We start from the raw sequence: 22,499 nt of genomic DNA, 5'->3' as shown, positions 1-22,499 counted from the left end.
GGGCATTATTTTCCTCAAAAACATTGTTTTTTTCAATTTGTCTAACAATATATAGGGGGACTCCGGCGGTGGTGCTGGATCGGGATGCGGCCCGCGAATTAGCGATTTAAAGGGCCAGTGTCTCATTTTTTGTACATCTGCCAATATGGAGTCCCAGGTTACCTTTTTCCTTCTCTGGTTGTTCATAGGGCTGAAGTGGTCCTGCAACCTAATAAGTCTTTCTCCCTAAGGTGGTGTCGGATTTCCACCTCAACAAAGATATTGGGTTGCCTTCACTTTGTACGAAGCCCATACATCCCAAGGAATTTGCCTTGCATTCTTTGGATGTGGTCTGGATGATCAGGGTTTACCTGACGGCCTCGGAATCTTTTAAGAAGTCTGATTCCCTGTTTGTCCTTCCTGGGGGACCTTGGAAGGGTTTCGGCTGCGTCCGCTGCAACCATTCCCAAATGGATCAGACAGACTATTGTTCAGGCCTATTCATTAAGGAGTCAGGTGCCTCCTTTCCCTGTGAGGGCACATTCTACTAGAGCTGTGAGTGCCTTTTGGGCTTTTCACCATCGGGCATCTGTGGCTCGGGTGTGTTAAGCGGAGACATGGTTGTCTGTGCACACTTTCACAATATTTTACAAAATTGACGTGATGGCATCCTTGGATGCTTCCTTTGGCTGCAAAGTTTTACATGCTGCGGTCTGTTGAAGGGACATGTTTGTCTCTTCTTGGGGTGAATTTTTGTTCTGGGGTTATCTCCTGTTGAGCTTCTGTTGCCCTGTTAGCTCAGTTTTCTCTGGCCTTGTTGACACGTTGCCGTTCTGTTGGTTGAGTCTTTTCCCACCCCTCACACCTGCACTGCTTTGGGACATCCCAATAGTGAAGAACATATGGAGGACGTAAGAGAAAATAGAATTTTTGTAAGAACTTACCGTCAAATTCTTTTCTCTGAGTCCTCTGACAGTCTGAGCCCCAGCCCCTCTATTTTGGGGTTGGTTGTCTTCCTGTACTGCTTGCTACGAAAGTGAATAGCAGCACTGTATGGCTGAGGGTAATGTCGAGAGGACCGCTCCTAAAGGTGTGTCTTTGTTTAACCCTTTTTTATCAAGATTTTTTACTACCTAGCCTGCTCCTGCAGAGGGCGCCATTACCCAATAGTGAAGAACATATGGAAGGGCTGCGACTGTCAGAGGACTCAGAGAAAAGAATTTTACGGTAAGTTCTTACAAAAATTATAGCAAAGGAAAGTACATATAAGCTGTGGGGAGGGAATGGACATCCATCTTTCAACTCAATCTCTCAAGACTTGGCCACCAAGTCTTGCAGGGAGACTGTATCTGTATAAGACATGTGTTTCCCCAAGACCACTGCCTGGTGCCCACTGGAGAAGACTGGTCAGGGTGGGGAAGGTTTGAAATGTCAATCCAAGAAAGTAGACCGCACTCAGGAAAAGTAAGATGAAAACAATCAAAACTTCTTTATTCTTCTTCGGTACAGCGGACAGACAGTACAATGCACATACCAGACGTGCCGGGTTAACGCGTTTCACAAATTAGATCGCTTACTCATAACCATACACTGTGGAGCCGTGGAAGCCGACATACATTTGTAGGTAAACCAAAAAAGAAGGAGGTGACCGAAGAATGTAATTACTTGCACCTTGAATTGATTAATTGATAGAAAACAGATGTAGGTTCAGCAAGTCCACAGTTCCACAGTGAAAGACAATTAGATACAAAACTCCTTCACCCCGTGGGGGAATGGAGATATACATACGAACAATATAAAACCATATGTATGACTGATGCAAAAATATAAAGATATAAAACAATGGCTGAAAAATCAGGAACCAATAAATGAATGAATCATGTATGAATAAATGAAAAACTTTTTTTCTTCTTCATCATCAAATGCTTTAGACCCTGGTGGCGTGAACATAATAAATGAAAAACAAAGTATATGTAAAAAATGGTCGTTCAATGTATGGAGAAAGTCCCTCAAATGTAGATAGTGGCTATGTGAAGAATCGTATATATAAAAAAAGATAGATTATTGGAATAACATACCAGATATTTACACTGATATTAATCCTGAAAAAAAGGAGAAGATGAAAATACGAAAAAATTTGAAAGAAAGTAAACGGAACTCGTGAAAAGAAAAACCACACTATTGACAATAGTTGAAAACACGTAAATCAATATAAATAAAAATAGATGGTGATAGTGAAAGATGTGGAAGTGAATGTACTTATGAATATAGAATATAATAACAATGATAAAAAGTAAGAAAATAATTGTTTTTCTTCCAAAAGCGTGTGAAGAAGGGTGATAAAGTGAAAAGGGATATAATGATGAATGTGATATAGTAAGAAGTTACAATCTGTCAAGTGTGTAGCATAATCAATGAACATTAATCAATGTGTAAAGAGAACACAAAACACGGGATGAAACTGAAGTTGAAATGCAACTGGTGTGGCAAACAAAGATCAGATCGTCAATGTATCTAAAGAACAGAGCGATCTGATTTCTGAAGGGATTTCCACCTCCAAAGATGTGGAGGTGGAAGACAAGAGAGAGAATCATTGAAATCTTTAAAAGAGGATGCATCTATTGTCATCAGAAATGCCGATAAAGGGGGAGCGGTTGTGGTACTAGATACTAGATAGCGATACTTACAAAAAAGAGGCCCTCAGGCTGTTCTTTAGATACATTGACGATCTGATCTTTGTTTGCCATCATGATGTTGATTTAAATGCATTTTTGAAGTACCTCAATAACAATTCGGTTAATCTAAAATTCACGGGACACAGGAGCCCAGATAAAATTGAATTTTTAGATGTCACCTTGAGTCATTTGGGTGACAGAGTTGTCTCCAATTTATATAGGAAACCACTGTCAGGCAACAGCCTGTTACATGCGAAATCTAGCCACCCAATGCATACACTGAAAGACATACCGGTTGGGCAGTTTTTGAGATTGCGCAGAATATGCAATAATATTGCGGATTTCAAAAAAGAATCACTTTCTTTACGATCTAGATTCCTTGCTAGAGGATATCCGCAATGGATGATCAACAGAGCATATGTCATGGCCCTTAATAGAGATCGAACTGATCTCCTGAATAAACAACCATGTTCCAACACAAATAATACTCTAAATAAATTTATTAACCAGAAATCTAAAGCCAGCAATAAATATAGACACAACCGCACTTCATTTACCCACATGAAAAACTCTAAACCTATGCCCTCTATTACTTTGTCTCTCCCGTATAGTTTAGAATTTCACAAAGTCAAAACAATTATTCAGAAACATCTACCGCTTCTCAATACTGACGATATATGTGCTAACATTCTAAACGAGGGAGTCAATATAGTTGCCAAAAGAGCTGTCACCCTGGGCAACGTCTTATCACCCAGCCTTTATCTTTCCAAAAAACCTAAACAATCCCCTACTTGGCTATACTGTAGAGGCAACTACAAGTGTGGCATGACTGATTGTGTCACTTGCCCCCATATCCTCCATGGAAACACCTTTAAGTCTTCGGTAAGTGAAAAGGCTTTTCATCTAGAAAAGTTTTTTAACTGTAACTCAGAATATGTCATATATCTTATAACCTGCAAGGCCTGTTTGATACAATATGTAGGTAGAACCACTCGCAGGCTTAAGGATAGGTTCAGGGAACATCTAAGTGACATTAGACTATCTAAATCAACCAATGTGGCACGCCACTTTAATCACAACCATGGAGGTGACTTGTCCCTAGTACAGGTTCAGGTCATAGAGCGCATCACTAAACCAATTAGAGGCGGGGATATTTTCCGTATATTATGTAAAAAGGAGGTCTCTTGGATTTTTAGGCTTCAAACTCGCATTCCACAGGGATTAAATTTTGAGTGGGACGTCACTCATTTTTATGAGTGAGTCTCCCTCTCCCCTCTTTTTTATACGTATATATTTATTTTTGGCTTTTTGATTTTTTGATTTTTTGAATTTTTGATTTTTTTGGTTTTTTATTTTTATTTATACTTTAAATTTTATGGTTTTCAGCCATGAACCCCGCGGTTATTCATGGCTATATGTCAGGAGTCATTTGCTTCTGTTTTTTGATCGCCATCCGGTATGATTTGTAGGATTCTGCCACGTAGCTTCATATGGCTTCGAGAGTTCCCTTTTTCTTTTTCTTTTTTTCTTTTTTCTTTTTACCCTACTCCCTTTTTCCTCTTAATAATATGGTCTGTTTTTAGGCTCTTAAGTCTCATGTCAAGTCATGATCATTTCCCTATTTCGAGGCTCCATTTGAGGCTCGTTCCGAGCTTCTCCGAGCCCTTGCTTTTTTGATATATTCTATGCACCAGTCACTTTATTTCTATTGTCATATTTTGTTGCTATCAATTTGCATCCATTTAAGGCCAACAAGCTGTCTAAGTGTCAACTATGGTTACCAGTTACAATTTCTATATTTATCCAATGACTTTTTGATTAACAAAGTCACCATTGGAAGAGGGGGTCCTCCTTTTCTTTGACACCATGCCGCCATATCGCACACATTTCTCCATTCCAGTTCATATCCTATTATATTCTCTATATATGGTGATTTTCTATGCTAAATTCATGTTTACTGGTTCTTCACCATATTTATATGTCTCATTACATTCACGGATACACTCAAACAAATGGAACATGCTTTCATGAAATGATTTTTATGAAATGGTTTTTCTATATATCTTGTATGCATGTATTTTTGTTTTCGAGTGTATTCTTTGAATTATGTATTTGGTCGATCAATTATTTACATATTTAATTAGTGAATTTATACATGGCGATTTTGGTGTCAGTCTAGATACATCTGTAAAAATTGGGAACCTATAAACTTTTTTCGGTGCTTATCCCCTGGTGGCGTGACAATTTATGTTTTATATTCTTTATATGAGTCGTCCCCATTGATATGTTAATTCATATTTTTATTACATTTCATCACTTACGCACACCAGTTGCATTTCAACTTCAGTTTCATCCCGTGTTTTGTGTTCTCTTTACACATTGATTAATGTTCATTGATTATGCTACACACTTGACAGATTGTAACTTCTTACTATATCACATTCATCATTATATCCCTTTTCACTTTATCACCCTTCTTCACACGCTTTTGGAAGAAAAACAATTATTTTCTTACTTTTTACCATTGTTATTATATTCTATATTCATAAGTACATTCACTTCCACATCTTTCACTATCACCATCTATTTTTATTTATATTGATTTATGTGTTTTCAACTATTGTCAATAGTGTGGTTTTTCTTCTTCTCCTTTTTTTCAGGACTAATATCAGTGTAAATATCTGGTATGTTATTCCAATAATCTATCTTTTTTTATATATACGATTCTTCACATAGCCACTATCTACATTTGAGGGACTTTCTCCATACATTGAACGACCATTTTTTACATATACTTTGTTTTTCATTTATTATGTCCACGCCACCAGGGTCTAAAGCATTTGATGATGAAGAAGAAAAAAAGTTTTTCATTTATTCATACATGATTCATTCATTTATTGGTTCCTGATTTTTCAGCCATTGTTTTATATCTTTATATTTTTGCATCAGTCATACATATGGTTTTATATTGTTCGTATGTATATCTCCATTCCCCCACGGGGTGAAGGAGTTTTGTATCCAATTGTCTTTCACTGTGGAACTGTGGACTTGCTGAACCTACATCTGTTTTCTGTCAATTAATCAATTCAAGGTGCAAGTAATTACATTCTTCGGTCACCTCCTTCTTTTTTGGTTTACCTACAAATGTATGTCGGCTTCCACGGCTCCACAGTGTATGGTTATGAGTAAGCGATCTAATTCGTGAAACGCGTTAACCCGGCACGTCTGGTATGTGCATTGTACTGTCTGTCCGCTGTACCGAAGAAGAATAAAGAAGTTTTGATTGTTTTCATCTTACTTTTCCTGAGTGCGGTCTACTTTCTTGGATTTTCTATTGCTTGGACGGCGGATCTGACCAGCACCAGCTATTGAACTGACACCTGAGCGGCTCTGCTCTTTGTTGTTATAAGGTTTGAAATGTCAACAATTTGTTGCTGTATGTTTCTCCATTTGGGAAATTTCCATTCACTTTCTGTTTTTTTGGCAGTTGACAGAACAGAAACTGTGGAGAAATCTCCTCAGCAGAGACAAGGATATAAGCAATAAAAGCATTTTTCATAATTGATTGGGTAATTGTTGCTTTCCAGTGTCAATTTCAGGCACAACAGAAAGTGAAGGCTATTCTCCTAAATGAAAATGCAGTCACTAACTCCTCCCTGCTCCATATAAAAAAAAAAGGTTTGGCTTTACTTTAAACCAAACTTTTAGATCAGAATAGGCTTGCACCTTAGTTCATACTAAACTCTGTATTAACGTATATACTGACAATATATTACCACAATTTCTAATGCTGACAAAGAACATATAGGGTAGGATCAGGGCAGTATTTACCAATATGGCACTTGTGGGTCAGTATAGGCATAAGTGAGACCCACTGGTTTTGGTTCCCTGAAACTTCAGCAAAAATATGGTAGAATTTACTGAATTTTGACATTTTGGTGAAATGCATTCAAAGGGCCAAAAGAGAACAAATGAAAAATGAGGCTGGTTTACAGTGGAATCTTTCAAGTTTAAGTAATATGGTAAAAGCTTAAGGTATAACTAAAGGCAAAACTTTTTTTTTTTAGTGTTGAATTGAGTGGAGAGGGATTAGAATACCTGTCAGTTTTTATTGCTGTCTGTGCCCCCGTTAAGTAGATTTACTCTCTCTATTTGTCCTGTTTACCATTATCATTCAAAGTGAAAGTAAAAGAAAATCCCAAAATTTGGGTTGTCCCCAGAAAAGTAAAAGAAGGGAAATCTTCCGATGGGGCCACTAGTTTTGGTAACCTAGGGGTCCCTGAGAAATTCCCTTAATATGCAGGGATTTCCAGTCACTTCCTGTGGCTGTGGGGCAGGAAGTGAAGGTAAATCTCTTCAATGGGGACTTTGTCACATTTGCATAGTAATGACTTTCTTCTGGCGACTCGACCATGCAGCCCATCTTTCTTCAAGTGCCTCCTTATTGTGCATCTTGAAACAGCCACACCACGTGTTTTCAGATAGACCTGTATTTCACCTGAAGTTATTTGTGGGTTCTTCTTTGCATCCCAAACTATTTTCCTGGCAGTTGTGGCTGAAATTTTAGTTGGTCTACCTAACCATGGTTTGGTTTCAACAGAACCCCTCGTTTTCCACTTCTTGATTAGAGTTTGAACACTGCTTATTGCCATTCTCAATTCCTTGGATATCTTTTTATATCCCTTTCCTGGAAAATATGTCATATTCTGTTTTGTATAGAAATTTTGAGCAGTGGAGTCCATGTTGTAGAAGGTCACTGAAAGTTCAAACCTCCTTTTAGGAAAAGTGTCTATTCAGGAGATGTTTAAAAGGTTTACACAGACATGCTGTTAAATAAATAGATAGCCTGTTGACTTTCTTTAGATAATGTCTAGCTGACGCTATTACAAGGTAATCTTATCTGTGTGTGGGACCATAAAACACAAGTCAGTATTTTCTGTGTTTAGACCCATTTAAAAATAAGATTTACAGATACATTATAATCCTATGTAACAGAATATTAACAATGAAATATATATATGAATAACATACATAGATATGTAGGAAAACGTTATATATGATATTTTGTTTCATTCTTGCTAAATTCTAGCTTTAACTGATTTGGATGACTCATCACTGCATGTTAAGAAAGATTTCATGTTAAACCTTTGTAAGTTGTAGAAATTAGTCATAAAACGTTTCTGTCCTTGCCAGAGTCTAGAGGGTCTGGGATTGTAAGCTCTTTGTCAATATAAGGTTCAAAGTTTATTTGTAGGTAAATAATGCTGTTATACTAAATCTAAAGAGCAACACAATACTGCCATCTTTGATGACTGATGCTAAGTGAAGTCTTAGGTTGAAAAGTAATTTCCAATATATATAGATATATATATTAATAATATATTATGGTGTTACCAGATTTAATCCTTTCTTAGATTCATGATGGATATTATTATTTATATGATATGTGTATTATGAGAGTATGGACAAGTTTTTATGATGATTACTCTCAAATATAAAGAAATCATCATTTCATTTTAATATACTGGTTAGAGGTGTTGAGCAATGACATCACCAGTTAATGAATAAGATGTCCCAACCAATGGGGATGAAGTTACTCCCTCTGGGTTTAACTTATGGTAATTTTAATAGTCCTTTTTTCAATACCATATAAAAAGGAGAACCCAGATGTAACACAGGACATTACACAACATACATTACACTTACAAAACACATGCTACTACAGCCATGCATATACTCATCTATACATGCTCCATTTTGCTCCATCATGTATCTGAAACTTGGAAGGATGCCAAACGAAACTCCTCCCTAACTGGCCACCATCTTGGGAAGGCAGCCATCTTAAAGACTCTCGTAACGACCATTTAAGCTAGCAGCCATTTTAAATATGGTAAATATACCTTGTGTTATTTGATATTATTTACTATCATTTATTTCCTTCCTTACATAGTTACATAGTAGGTGAGGTTGAATAAAGACAATAGTCCATCTAGTTCAACCTGTGTAGGTGTGTGTGGCTGTAATCATCTCACATACCCCTGAATGTTCTGATCCTTGAGATGTAAGTCTAAGAGTCTTTTGAAAGCCACCATACTACCCGCAGAAACCACCTCTTGTGGTAGAGAATTCCACAATCTTGTTGCCCTAACAGTAAAGAACCCCCCGCGTTGCCTGAGGTTAAAACGCTTCTCCTCTAATCGCATTGTATGCCCTCGAGTCCTCATGCAATCCCTTCGAATGAACAGCTTACATGTTTTACATTTCATGCTAAAGGGTAATGTGATTACAGTCCCAGCCGTATTAACCATATGTAGATGTTTCTCTAAGAGCTGATTTTTGCTTTTTATACTTTTTTATTAATATCAGATTTAGCGCATATTGGCGTATTAGTGTCTCGTTTTGCATGGCTTATTCTCGCTTCATCTGCAGTGGAGTGACTATCAGCTGCACATTGCGCAGACAATTGTAGTCTGATTATATAGAACATTCATTTATGGTTTATACTATACCTGGAGAAAACGTAATCTTGCTTTATTTTACTTTCATTATTGAGCTACACATCACCTTGCATTTATTGTTTGAAGTTTGTATTTTATGTCAGAGTTATCTTTTTATGTCAACTCAAATCTGATCATTTATTATGAATACATGTCTTGTGAATAAATATTCTTATATATTCCATACTGTAGACTGTTTTCACTAAGATTGGTATATGCTTTTAAAAATAAATTAATCGATAAAAAGAATTCGCTACATATTGATTTGTGGAAATAAGTTGAGATTCTCCTACTTCACAGTTCTTTGCTTATTGACATAAATAGACACTGTTATATTCAGAGCAGTATAAATATTCTGACACAGTTCAACTACCTTTTCCCGCCGATCCTTTGACAATTATTTTGCTTTTCCCATGACTCCAGAAACGTCAGTGCAGCACTGGATGAGAGATGCAAGAAAACTACAGAAACTCACTGACCTTTTATACACACACACACACACACACATTAATTACAAGAAAACAGATCACAGGTGAGGATGGTTACCTTTCATAGCCATTTAAACCCCTTTGTGTCAACTTGTGTGCATGTTATCAGGCCAAAATCTCAAGGATATGTAAACTTTTGAGCAGGGTAATTTGGGTAGATTCTGTTGTCATTATGATTTGAAAAGAGTAAACACAGTTGATTGATAAAAAATGGCTTCAGTTAAACACTAACCACGAGTGAAAGAAAAGTTTTTGTGTTATCATTCATCTTCTCGTAAAAATGGCCAAGAAATCATAAATTCTGCCAGGGTTTGTTGACCTATGAGCCCAAATATATATATATATATATATATATATATATATATATATATATATATATAAAACAAGAGCTTATTCAGCGCTACAATCTATAAGAATGTGTTAAGAGAGCAGCTGAACACCGGTATAGGTCAAGACTAACAAATCCCAAAATGGCATAAATACAAAAATGGTGCAGCGCTATAAATACATATAAAACTCATGGATTAATAAAATGCAATGTCCATAACAATAGGAGAGTGTCCTTGGAATTCACAGAGCCGAAGACAAACAAGGTAAGAGAGACCCGTGCTGTAAAAGATGAGTTTAGCACCAATTCATACGTGACTCCACCACCACAATAAGTGCCAGCCTCTCACCTCCATTAAATGACCACAAAGGCCATTGCGCTTAATATCAGAATGCCTGATCGACTCCTGCAATCCCGGTCTCATAGGCTTAAACCAGTCTGGATACCTCAGCAACTCAACGGCTCAGCGGTTTGACATTCCATATAAAAGAATAATGGGGACATCTAGTGCTCTCCGTTTGAATGGTGAGTTTATTGCAAGATAAAACAAGGTACTTACAAAATTAGCACTTTCCCAGTGCATCAGGATCAGCAAACAAATGTAAACACAGTGTGCTCGAGCGTGTGATCCTCTCGGAGCGTCGCGGGTGACGTCACAACTCCTCCCCCATACGCGTTGCATCAGTGGGTGTGACTTCTTCAGCGGGGTACGGAGAGGGCGGCACCCGCACGCCTTAAGTAAACGATGCCTAGCAACCGGACGCTAATCCCCGACCGGAAATGACAACATGTCAATCTCAGATCTTAGATGTGGGAAAGTTCCCTACTTCCGGGAGGCTCCGGAAAGGCAAAATTTAAATATGTTGACATCGGGGCACAGAGGGCTACAGACACGGACCAGAGAACCTCATAGCCAACCGATATATTAATGGGCATACATATATTGCACTTATTCCAATAAGTATAGAAACAACAATTATGGGAATAGCATGTAGCCATAAGTGTGAAATATTTATTCAAAGTAATAACTTTTAAAAAACTTTCTAAAATTACTTAAAATTATATTGCAAGGGGCAAAATGGATAATGCATCTCAAATCACCTCCAATCAATAAACGAGACGCTTACCCACGAGGCTGACCATATTTCTAAATACTTCAATATTTTTACTATCCACATTAGGGGGATTAAACACCGACTTCTTTCGTAGCTTAGAGTGGTGTGAGACAATAGCCTTTCCTTTTCCTTGTTGCGGATTTGATAAAAAATATTTTTTGACATTAAAAGTCCTAGTAAATTTTTGGAGATTCACAGAGGTAATAGAGGTCAGAGAGGTGGTGCTCCATCAGGAAACCGGCCCATTATGACCGAGAACAGGTTTCAACCACTCCAAAATCAGGGAGAGGATCCCCATTTTTTAGGGGCCCAGAGGACCCCTTGGAGGGACCCTCAACCAGGCCCATCAACCCCAATAGGAACAGGACCTTATTACCCTCCTCACTATCCTCCGAATCCGGCCGGAAATGGGACGGAAAACAAAAAGAAAAGAAAAAAAGAGGAAGTAGAGGAGGCAGAAGGGTACAAAAAACCATAGTCCCGATAGGCACTGGAATCTTTAACCTCAGTGGTGTCTCGCTCACAGACGATGAGATTAGAGTATTAGATAAAGGGCTTAAATTTGCACCCACAAAAAATATGAGTAAGTTTGACACGTATGTGAATCTCCAAAAATTTACTAGGACTTTGAGTGTCAAAAAATATTTTTTAGCAAATCCGCAACAAGGAAAAGGAAAGGCTATTGTCTTACACCACTCTAAGCTACAAAACAAGTCGGTGTTTAATCCCCCTAATGTGGATAAAAAAAATAATGAAGTATTTAGAAATATGGTCAGTAGGGACCTTGATTCACTCAAAATTAGAAAAGCCAGTGACCCACAACAAATCAGAAAAGGTATTCGATTACTGGAGGGCAGAAAAGACCTTGTAATCTGCCCCGCGGATAAGGGAGGGGGCTTGGTGGTAATGAGTGGTGCTTATTACCGCCAAGAGATGCAAAGATTACTAAGTGATAGGGATACATACTCTCCTCTCTCTGGAAATCCAATGATAAAGTTTAAAAAGGAACTTGGTGACCTGATAAGCAAGGGAGAGAGATTGGGAATTTTGAACTCCAAAGAGGCTGAGTACCTTAACCCTTTATTTTGCAGGACCTCCATCATTTATTTTCTCCCTAAGATCCATAAACACCAGACATGCCCACCAGGCCGTCCGATTGTAAACGGTATAGATTCCGTAACGGCAAGGCTTGGTCAATACATAGACCATTACTTGCAACCTTTGGTGTGTGGTACATCTGCATACCTTAGAGACACAAAACATGTCATACAACTATTGGATGGCCTGACAGAGACTTCAGATAGCATATTGGTGACTGCGGACGTAGGTTCGCTTTACACCATCATAAACCATGAAGATGCTCTGAACTCTGTCAAGTGGGCATTGAGAAAATCAGATGTGTCATCTAAACATCGGAAATTTCTGGTGGAATGCCTTGATTTTTGCTTACTAAAAAATTATTTTTGATACGACCGAGAATATTTTTTACAAGTAAAGGGAGTAGCGATGGGAGGACGGTTTGCCCCCAGTGTGGCTAATTTATTTATGTCACACTGGGAGGAAGAGGTCATCTTTTCAAACCGTCCTCCCCAACTGAGCTGCTATCGTCGATTTATCGATGACCTCCTCCTTATCTGGAGAGGTGACATGACCAGTTTGCAACAGTTCATGAATCAACTCAATTCCAACAATAGGAACATTGAGTTGACATGGAATGTAAATACTGAGAGCATTGTATTCTTAGATTTGGAGATATTTAAGAATGAAGGTGGTTTGAAAACTCGTACGTATTTCAAACCTACGGACAGAAACTCTTACATACCCACAGGCAGTTGTCACCATAGCCTGTGGCTTTGTAACATCCCAAGAGGGCAGTTCCTGAGGATGAAACGGAACTGCTCCTTGGAAGAGGATTTTCAGTCACAATCGAAAAAACTGGCATCTAGATTTTTGGAAAAAGGTTATGACCCTGGACATATTGACAGGGAATTGTCTAAAGTCAGCACTATCGCAAGAGAGACCACCCTTATGCCGTCTAGTAAAACAATACCTAGCAATGAATTTTGTTTTGTGCTGGACTATAATGTTCAGTACAGGAAATTCGAAAATATTGTTGCTAAGTACTGGCCTATTTTACGACACGACAGGATATTAGGCCCAGCTCTCCCAGCTAAACCGAAGTTTGTGTACCGTAGAGCACCTACACTTAGAGATCAGTTAGCCCCGGGAGTTATTGACCCTCCAATTAAATCTGGTAATAGGCTTTTCCCCTCCCTAAAAGGATTCTACGCCTGTGGAAGATGTGCTGCCTGTAAAACTTCCAAGGGCAACATTAAACGAAGAAAAGAGTTCTTGGCCACAGCTACTCAAGAAGTACATGTCCTTAAAGATTTTATCACATGTGAAACAAAAGGGGTAGTGTACATGCTTGAATGTAAATGCGGATACCAATATGTGGGTAGAACCACAAGGGCATTGCATGTACGAGTTGGGGAGCACATGAATAAGATTCGACAGGGTAAGGATAAGCACAATGTCCCCAAACACTTCAAAAGATACCACCATTGTGACCCCACGGGATTGAAGTTCTGGGGCATTGAGAAAACAACACACCATTGGAGGGGGGGGCAACTTTGTGAGACAATTAAGTGGACCAGACTAAAGTTTTAGTGCCAGGAGGTCTCAACGTTGAATTTGATTTAAATTGTTTTATTTCTAATAGGTAGTATTTGTTATTGTTGTTTTTATGCTGCTTTTTATGCTTTCTAATTGTTTTAAAATGATTCTAAAGCTGTCTTGTATTGGATTGTTCATTTATATAATACAGGTGCTCTTTATGTGTTATCTGTTTGACCCTTTCGGAGCCTCGCGGGTAAGCGTCTTTACTTGTTTATTGGTTGGAGGTGATTTGAGATGCATTATCCATTTTGCCCCTTGCAATACTGTATAATTTTAAGTAATTTTAGAAAGTTTTTTAAAAGTTATTACTTTGAATAAATATTTCACACTTATGGCTACATGCTATTCCCATAATTGTTGTTTCTATACTTATTGGAATAAGTGCAATATATGTATGCCCATTAATATATCGGTTGGCTATGAGGTTCTCTGGTCCGTGTCTGTAGCCCTCTGTGCCCCGATGTCAACATATTTTAATTTTGCCTTTCCGGAGCCTCCCGGAAGTAGGGAACTTTCCCACATCTAAGATCTGAGATTGACATGTTGTCATTTCCGGTCGGGGATTAGCGTCCGGTTGCTAGGCATCGTTTACTTAAGGCGTGCGGGTGCCGCCCTCTCCGTACCCCGCTGAAGAAGTCACACCCACTGATGCAACGCGTATGGGGGAGGAGTTGTGACGTCACCCGCGACGCTCCGAGAGGATCACACGCTCGAGCACACTGTGTTTACATTTGTTTGCTGATCCTGATGCACTGGGAAAGTGCTAATTTTGTAAGTACCTTGTTTTATCTTGCAATAAACTCACCATTCAAACGGAGAGCACTAGATGTCCCCATTATTCTTTTATATGGAATGTCAAACCGCTGAGCCGTTGAGTTGCTGAGGTATCCAGACTGGTTTAAGCCTATGAGACCGGGATTGCAGGAGTCGATCAGGCATTCTGATATTAAGCGCAATGGCCTTTGTGGTCATTTAATGGAGGTGAGAGGCTGGCACTTATTGTGGTGGTGGAGTCACGTATGAATTGGTGCTAAACTCATCTTTTACAGCACGGGTCTCTCTTACCTTGTTTGTCTTCGGCTCTGTGAATTCCAAGGACACTCTCCTATTGTTATGGACATTGCATTTTATTAATCCATGAGTTTTATATTTATTTATAGCGCTGCACCATTTTATTTTTGTATTTATATATATGTATATACATACTACATACACACATATATATATATATATATGCTGTATATATATGTATATATATATATATATATATATATATTATTTTTTTCTTTTTGGGCAAGGGCAAAAATATAATTTTTCTGCAATTTAATCAAACATAAAACTGCTAATTTCCCTTAAAAAAATGTCATTCCTAGACCAGTGTCAATGGAAGAAGAGTGAGATGAGGCACCACAAAGCCTTATTTGTGATAGCTTTTTCCTTATTTTTACCCTTTTTCTGGCCACTTCTGTACATTTGTGGCTAAACGCAGTAAGAGAAATGTAGAGGAAAGGGGATGCAAAGGATGTGGAGAAAAGTCACAAGACTCTTCATAGTTTAGAAGACATGAAATATTTTCTCCTTTCTTTTGTTAGGTGGTCTAAAATGTTGATAGGTAACTTTGCATGTACAGTAGACCAGTGGTTCCCAACTCCGGTCCTCGGGACCCACCAACAGGCCAGGTTTGCAAGATAACTAAATTACATCACAGGTGATCTAATTTGCTGCTCAGTGATTGCAGTATTCTAGTCTGCATCCCCCAAGGTAATACTTAAAATCTGGCCTGTTAGTGGGTCCCGAGGACCGGAATTGAGAACCACTGCAGTAGACTACATGCTGCGTTCAGTAGAACAGAAGAATTTTTTTTTTTTTTTTTTTACCAAATAGGTGTAGAGCTTGTAACAAAGGCTTTAATCATTCAGGTGTGCTTAGGAAAGGATGATGTTTACATATTGCTCTCTGTGGGTGAAAACATTGAAAATGCTAGAGATACATTCTTCAATTATAATATAAATGTAAATATGTTTTGCTTGATCATAAAAATGCTAAAAAATAAGAAAAAAAAAACCCCAACAAACTTCAGCTGTAGGCCTCTTGAACACGGATGTAATAATTTTCTGATCCTGAGTGAAAAACACAAATTATGTTCCATAAAGCCCTGTACGCGTGTACATGTAAATATGTGTATACGTATACACACGTAAAATTCTTCTCCATTCTCTTGTAGCTGTCAATGTTGCAATTTACATGTATACATTCTTATATCATAAACAACCATGCAAGCATAAGCTACTGCACCCAAGTGTAAAAACCTTTTTTCAGTTAAGGCACCCTTTACAAATTATGGACAGTCTCAAGGAACCCCATTCTGAAATGTAAAAACTCTTCTAATAGTTTTACATAATGCAGCAACATCCACACATGTAGGACACCCAAAGTTAGAGGTGATTTATTCTTCCAATGCAAATACATTTTTGCAAACTGGTAATTACTAGTATTCCAATGTTTCTCTTCTCCCTCAGTTTTTCTCCTTTACTCAGCTAATGTGACCCCCAATGCTGAAGGAGAGAGGCAGGGGAGGCTCAAACAAGGATCCTATGCAGACGACTGACATCCTCCTTATCAACTGATGACGCCATTGGTTGTTAGGACGTCGGCAGCTAGAGGGATGTAATGGTGCACAATGAAAACCTGTGGCTTTGTGTAACTAAAAGACAGGCTTCACCCACACCCGGGCTTGTATACAATTTTTGGGCAATTTTCAAACATTTTGCCAAGGCACTATTGAAGAAACCTCAAAGACACCCCAGGGCACCCTGGTTGAAAAAGGCTGCTGTAGACAACAATGCACCTGTGTTCAACTCCATTAAAAATAAAATAAAATAAAAACAACACTACACTGCTACAAATGGGGCTTTTTTCACACATGTACAAAAAGCCTTCTATGGTCACTTGCACAAACATTTTATTCTAGAACAAAAGACCCTGCACTGAACAAAGATCATTGTGTGCCTCATTTCTTCTTAATCACCGTAAGTATAACCAAAGCTGTGAAAAAGGCAGGTGTCTAGTATAATAAAATAACTACTTTCTAACTGCCTCAGAAAGCTGAGCAGTAAGCATTAAATGTCCCGTATAACTGCCCCTGTCAAAATGCATTATGATCACTCCTGCTTCTAGGAGCTTATTATCCATAATATAGAGAAAACACCTTTGTCATCTTCTTTTGCCCTTGCAGCAGGTTACTGACACACTAGCATAATTAGCTTCATTAAAATAGATAAAAATGCCTCACAAAATTCCTGTGATTGTCACAAGCAAAAGTGTGTAACAAATTCCTGGCACTGAGACTGTTCATCAGGGTCATGGGTTTAAAGGCCATGCAGATGGTCCACGAATCTCTAAGTGCTCCCATCACTGGCACAGGAAAATGTTGCACCTAGTAGCACCTAATGGCACCAAGACTGCCTACCTGTATTACAAGTAAAAATGCCATAAAATTGTTCATCAACACCAGAGCTTAAAATATTAAAGAATGTTCTGCTTATTTATGTTTGCAAGCACTTGAACCAGGAAACACAGGGCTGAAGATTGAGGTGGGGGGGGGGGGGGGGCAGTAATAGGGAATTCCATGATCTGACTCTTTATGTCTTGTATAAATAAGCACAGGTACATAACTCACAACATTTTGAGATGGGAATTAGGAACACCTATTAGCAAAAGTATGTAGGCATAGGACACACCCCTGCAGAGCCTTAATTAAATAAGTAACATATTTGGTAAATCCACAAGTGCTTTTTTACCACTACTGTTACTTTATACTGGCTATTGAAATTCACAATTGCAGCAATTTAGAAACTGGATGAAAGATTTTGCACTGGGAAACACTTTTTGAAAGATTAATAGTACATTTTATATACAAATACACTGCTCAAAAAATTAAAGGAGCGCTTTTTAACCACTTAAGCCCCGGAAGATTTTACCCCCTTCCTGACCAGGGGGTATTTTGCGATTCGGCACTGCGTGACTTTAACGAACAATTGCGCGGTCGTGCGACGCCATACCTAAACGAATTTGACGTCCTTTTTTTCCCACAAACAGAGCTTTCTTTTGGTGGTATTTGATCACCTGTGCGATTTTTTGATCATGCGCTATAAACAAAATAAGAGCGTCAATTTTGCAAAAATAACAATATTTTTCACATTTTTTTATATGAAATTCCCCCCCAAAAAAAATTTAAATGTCTCCCAGCACAGTCTCAAGAGCATAGAGGAGTTTCCAGGAGACAGGCAGTTACTAGGTGAGCTAGACAGGACCGAAGAAGGTCCTTAACCCATCAGCAGGACTAATATCTGTTCCTTTGTGCAAGGAGGAACAGGATGACCACCGCCAGAGCTCTACAAATTGACCTCCAGCAAGCCACTGGTGTGAATGTCTCTGACCAAACGATCAGAAACAGACTTCATGAGGGTGGCCTGAGGGCCCAACATCCTCTAGTGGGCCCTGTGCTCACTGCCTGGCACCGTGGAGCTTGATTGTCATTTGCCTTTTGAACACCAGAATTAACAGGTCCGTCACTGGCTCCCTGTGCTTTTCACAGATGAGAGCAGGTTCACCCTGAGCACATATGACAGACATAAAAGGGTCTGAAGAAGTTTTAGAGAAGGTTTTTCTGCCTGTAACATCGTTCAGCATGACTGGTTTGGTGGTGGATCAATGATAGTTTGGGGAGGAATATCCATAGAGGGAAGCACAGACCTCTACAGGCTAGACAATGGCATCCTAACTGCCATTAGGTATGAGGATAAAATCCTTGAACCCATTGTCAGACCCTACACTGGTGCAGTGGGTCCTTGGTTCCTCCTGGTGCATGACAATGCCTGGCCTCATGTGGCAACAGTATGCAGCCAGTTCCTGGAGGATGAATGAAATCCAATAGAATACCTCTGGGACATTATGTTTCAGTCCATCTGACACCGCCAGGTTGCACCTCAGTCTGCTCAGGAGCTCAGTAATGCCCTGGTCCAGATGTGGGGGAAATATCCCAGGACACCATATATCGTCTAATTAGGAGCATGCCCCGATGTTGTCAGGCATGCATACAAGCACGTGGGGGCCATACAAACTACTAAGTACCATTTTGAGTTGCTGCAATTTAATTTCAGGAACATGGACTAGCCTGCTGCATTATTTTTCACTTTGATTTTCAGGGTGTCTTTTAATTCAGCCCTCTGTAGGTTGATAATTTCCATCAAACGATGTGGCATCCTTTAGTTCCTAACACATTAACCAGTCCATATCAGTATAGATATCCAGCATGAGATTTTTTTCCCACTGAGATCCGATGTGTTTTCAAAGCGTTCCTTTCATTTTTTTTGAGCAGCGTATATAGATCAGTCCAAATTGAGGGACAATTGAGGATGGAAGAGGAACAGAGGAACTTTGTTCAAAATCAGAGACAGTCTCTTAAAATCAAGGACAGTTGGGAGAGATGCAGGTAACTAAAAGGGGGTATCTAGCATACAGCCACTCAAGGATCACCAGGGCTTGAAGAGGAAAGGCTGAAACGGTTGGCCCAGTCTGTGTCACACACCTAGAGATGATGACTGTAAAAATAGGATGAGCATCACCCTGCTCCCCTGTCAACCTGTAGCCCTCTGGTTCCTTTTCTACCACCCTCCAATCCCAGCAGTCCTTAGTGAAAGCAAGTGCAATAAAAGGGGCTGTAAAGGGAATTTAATTGCAGTGAGTTGTACAAGTCTCTTGCAAAGTTTCTCCAACCACGCTTGTAGTATGCCCACAGACCATCTGCAATAAGTATGTGTGCTGCCTCCAATGATCTTCTGTAGTTTCCAAACCAACAGACAAATGCAAAACTTCCTGCTCTTGAGAGTGCATCCCAAAGGTGGTGGTTGCCTAGATTCCCATCCCGGCTTTAATAGACATGCTGTGCCTTGCTGCCCTCTTACGACTGGTGAAGTCTAGATACTGTGAAACCAAAAAACAAAACAGAGGGTGCACCAGCCTAGTGCATTATCCTCAAAACCTGTATTTTATTATTAAAAAAGTGGTAAGTATTATTTTCGCAAACCAACAGTTGCATCAAAGTTTGTCATGATACAACAACATATCCACAATACATGATAAATCGTAACAAAACATTAACAGGCAATACGTTCCGAGGGGCTCCCCTCTGCCTCAGAGCCATTTTATGATCTTGTGTAATATATATGCTGAGTATTATATGAGGCTCCTTGATGGTATCATGGTCCTCAAATGAGGTCCCCCGTACCTTGAAAGCTGACCACCACTGCCTTATTCTGCTATCAATTGATTGCAGCCTAGCCTACAAATAAATCCCTGGATAGCTCAGGCAGGCAGGGTATCAGCTTGGGACCTTTTATTTTACAGGGTAATGTTTCACTGATAGTTAGGGCTTTATTTTTCTAAAGGCAAATAGACTGTGCACTTTGCAAAGTGCAGTTGCACTCTGCAAGAGCAGTTGCTCCAGAGCTTAGTAAATTAGCAGAAGCTCTGCAGACTTCCATCATCCAATCATGTGCAAGCAAAAAATGCTGTTTTTTAATTCTCCTTGCATGTGATTGGATCTTTTAGATTGTAAGCTCTAACGAGCAGGACCCTCTGATTCCTACTGTATTAAAATGTATTGTATTTGTACTGTCTAACATCAAGCTGTAAAGTGCTGTGTAAACTGTCAGCGCTATATAAATCCTATATAGTAATAATAATATTCTTTGCAAAGTAAAGCTTCACCTTATTGACTAAGCTTTGGAACCACTGCACTTGGAAGAATGCAAGTGCACTTTGCAAAGTGCACCGTCTGTTTGCCTTTAGTAAATCAACCCCACAGTCTTATGATGTACCAGTGGCTGTGTAATGTTCCTGGCAGCCCTGCTGCCCTAGGCCACGGTCTAAATTGGCGATTTGGAAATACAGCCTTGGTGGTAGGGCACATTTTAAAAAATGAGCCCCAGGTGCTGTTCCCACATATTTCTTTTCTAGAGGAGCCCTACATCTCGTACCATGTCCTTATACTGTAAAGTGAGAAGGCAGGAAATTATGCTAAGTCTAGGTCACTATAAAAAAAAAAAAAGAAGAAAAACAGGCTTGCTGTCAGATTCGAATGGAGATTTTCTTCTTTTGTCTGCTTTTGTTTCTTTGGAAAAAGCAAATCAATTTGTCTACCCCAATTTATCATGAAAACCAAGTTGACATTAATTGGGCTGTGTCATTACAACAACGGGTCAGATGTGCTCTACTTTAATAGACTTTACAGATTCTTAGTTTTATAGATATACCAAAAGAGCTCCAGTGCATTAGAGAAAGCTGAGGTCAACCCCGGAGTCACCCTGAAGAAATAAAAAGAGAAGGATTTATATAGCATGTACAGGGGATTGTTGAAAGGAAGCAGGGGCCACTAACAGTGATTGTGCCAATAGAATCACAAATTGGAATGCAGCAGCTAACGCACCAAAGGGTTCTGACCATGCCCTGCAGAGTAATAATTACTGGCGAAGAGCAATGTGATGTGTTTGTCTCTCTCTATAGAACAACTTTCTACTGATCAGACCAAAAGGTTAAAACTCGAGAATAAAGATGCCACTTGTTGACAAACAGATTTAAGTTCTCCCAACTAATAAAAATGCATAATACTTTCATGAGCGTGAGAAAAGCTAATATGCAATCCAGGACTTGAAATTCTAACAAAAACTTTGTATGTGCATCAACTATAGATCTTAATATGCAGATCAGGGTAGAAAAACACATATAAGCATCCATAAACATTTTCATGAGTTCCCACTTAAGTAGGCTTTTGCATCATACTGACAAAAGTGAGGCCTAAGGTGCAAAAAACAAATGATACAAGCATGCAACTTTGAACTTAAATCTGAACCCCAGGCAAACCACTAAATACACAGATGGAATACGTACTGTATATGGGATTTGACCTACAATTTGTACTATCTTGCTATTCTTAAGATTTACACAGCTTTCCCTGTGTTTCCCCAAACTTCTGACTGGACAGTGAAAGAACAGCAGAAGACTGATGAGGTCATCTGTCTGTTCACTCCTACCTCTTCTGCTATCAACACGTTCATTGTCAGGCTATTTGCATGCTGAACACCTTCCAGTTATGTCCCTCTCAGTCTTGAACATTATGATAGGCATATTGTCTCCAATAGTTTAACCTGGAAGATTTTCAAATCTATGCAATCAGTGCTTTAGGTACAGCACCCCATATACGTGTCTGACTTCTACTTGTGTTGATCTCAATCAAAAGCCCTAACCTTCTTTTGTGAGTCTGCAAAATATCAATCATCCAGGAACATCCTTCGTCATGATTTCTATAAAGGATCAACCAACACACAGCAATTTGGGATTCAGTTTTCCTTTTAGTTTTCCTTTAGTTTTCCTTTAGTCAGGTACTTATTAAATTAACATAAATGATGTCTTAACACTGTCACATATCATTTTTCTACATATATTTGGATTGTTGGTTGTACTTGATGGAAATATGCCTTTTTCGTGCAGCTACTCTAAATAATATCTTAGATGAGTGGAATTACTATTCTGCAGAAGTAGCTTAAGGCTAGTTTACACTTTAAGAGATTTGGGCGTAAATTTTCGTCCGAAGAATTTTCGTAAAATTTTCGTATAGTAATGGTGAAGGAAGGACTAATGCGCTACCAATGGGGTATAATGGATTTGCTCTTGACTAG

The sequence above is a fragment of the Pelophylax lessonae genome (genome assembly GCF_965119305.1).
Source record: "Pelophylax lessonae genome assembly, chromosome: 9".
In the NCBI taxonomy this organism is placed as follows: Eukaryota; Metazoa; Chordata; class Amphibia; order Anura; family Ranidae; genus Pelophylax; species Pelophylax lessonae.
Note: the sequence above shows the minus strand (reverse complement) of the source record.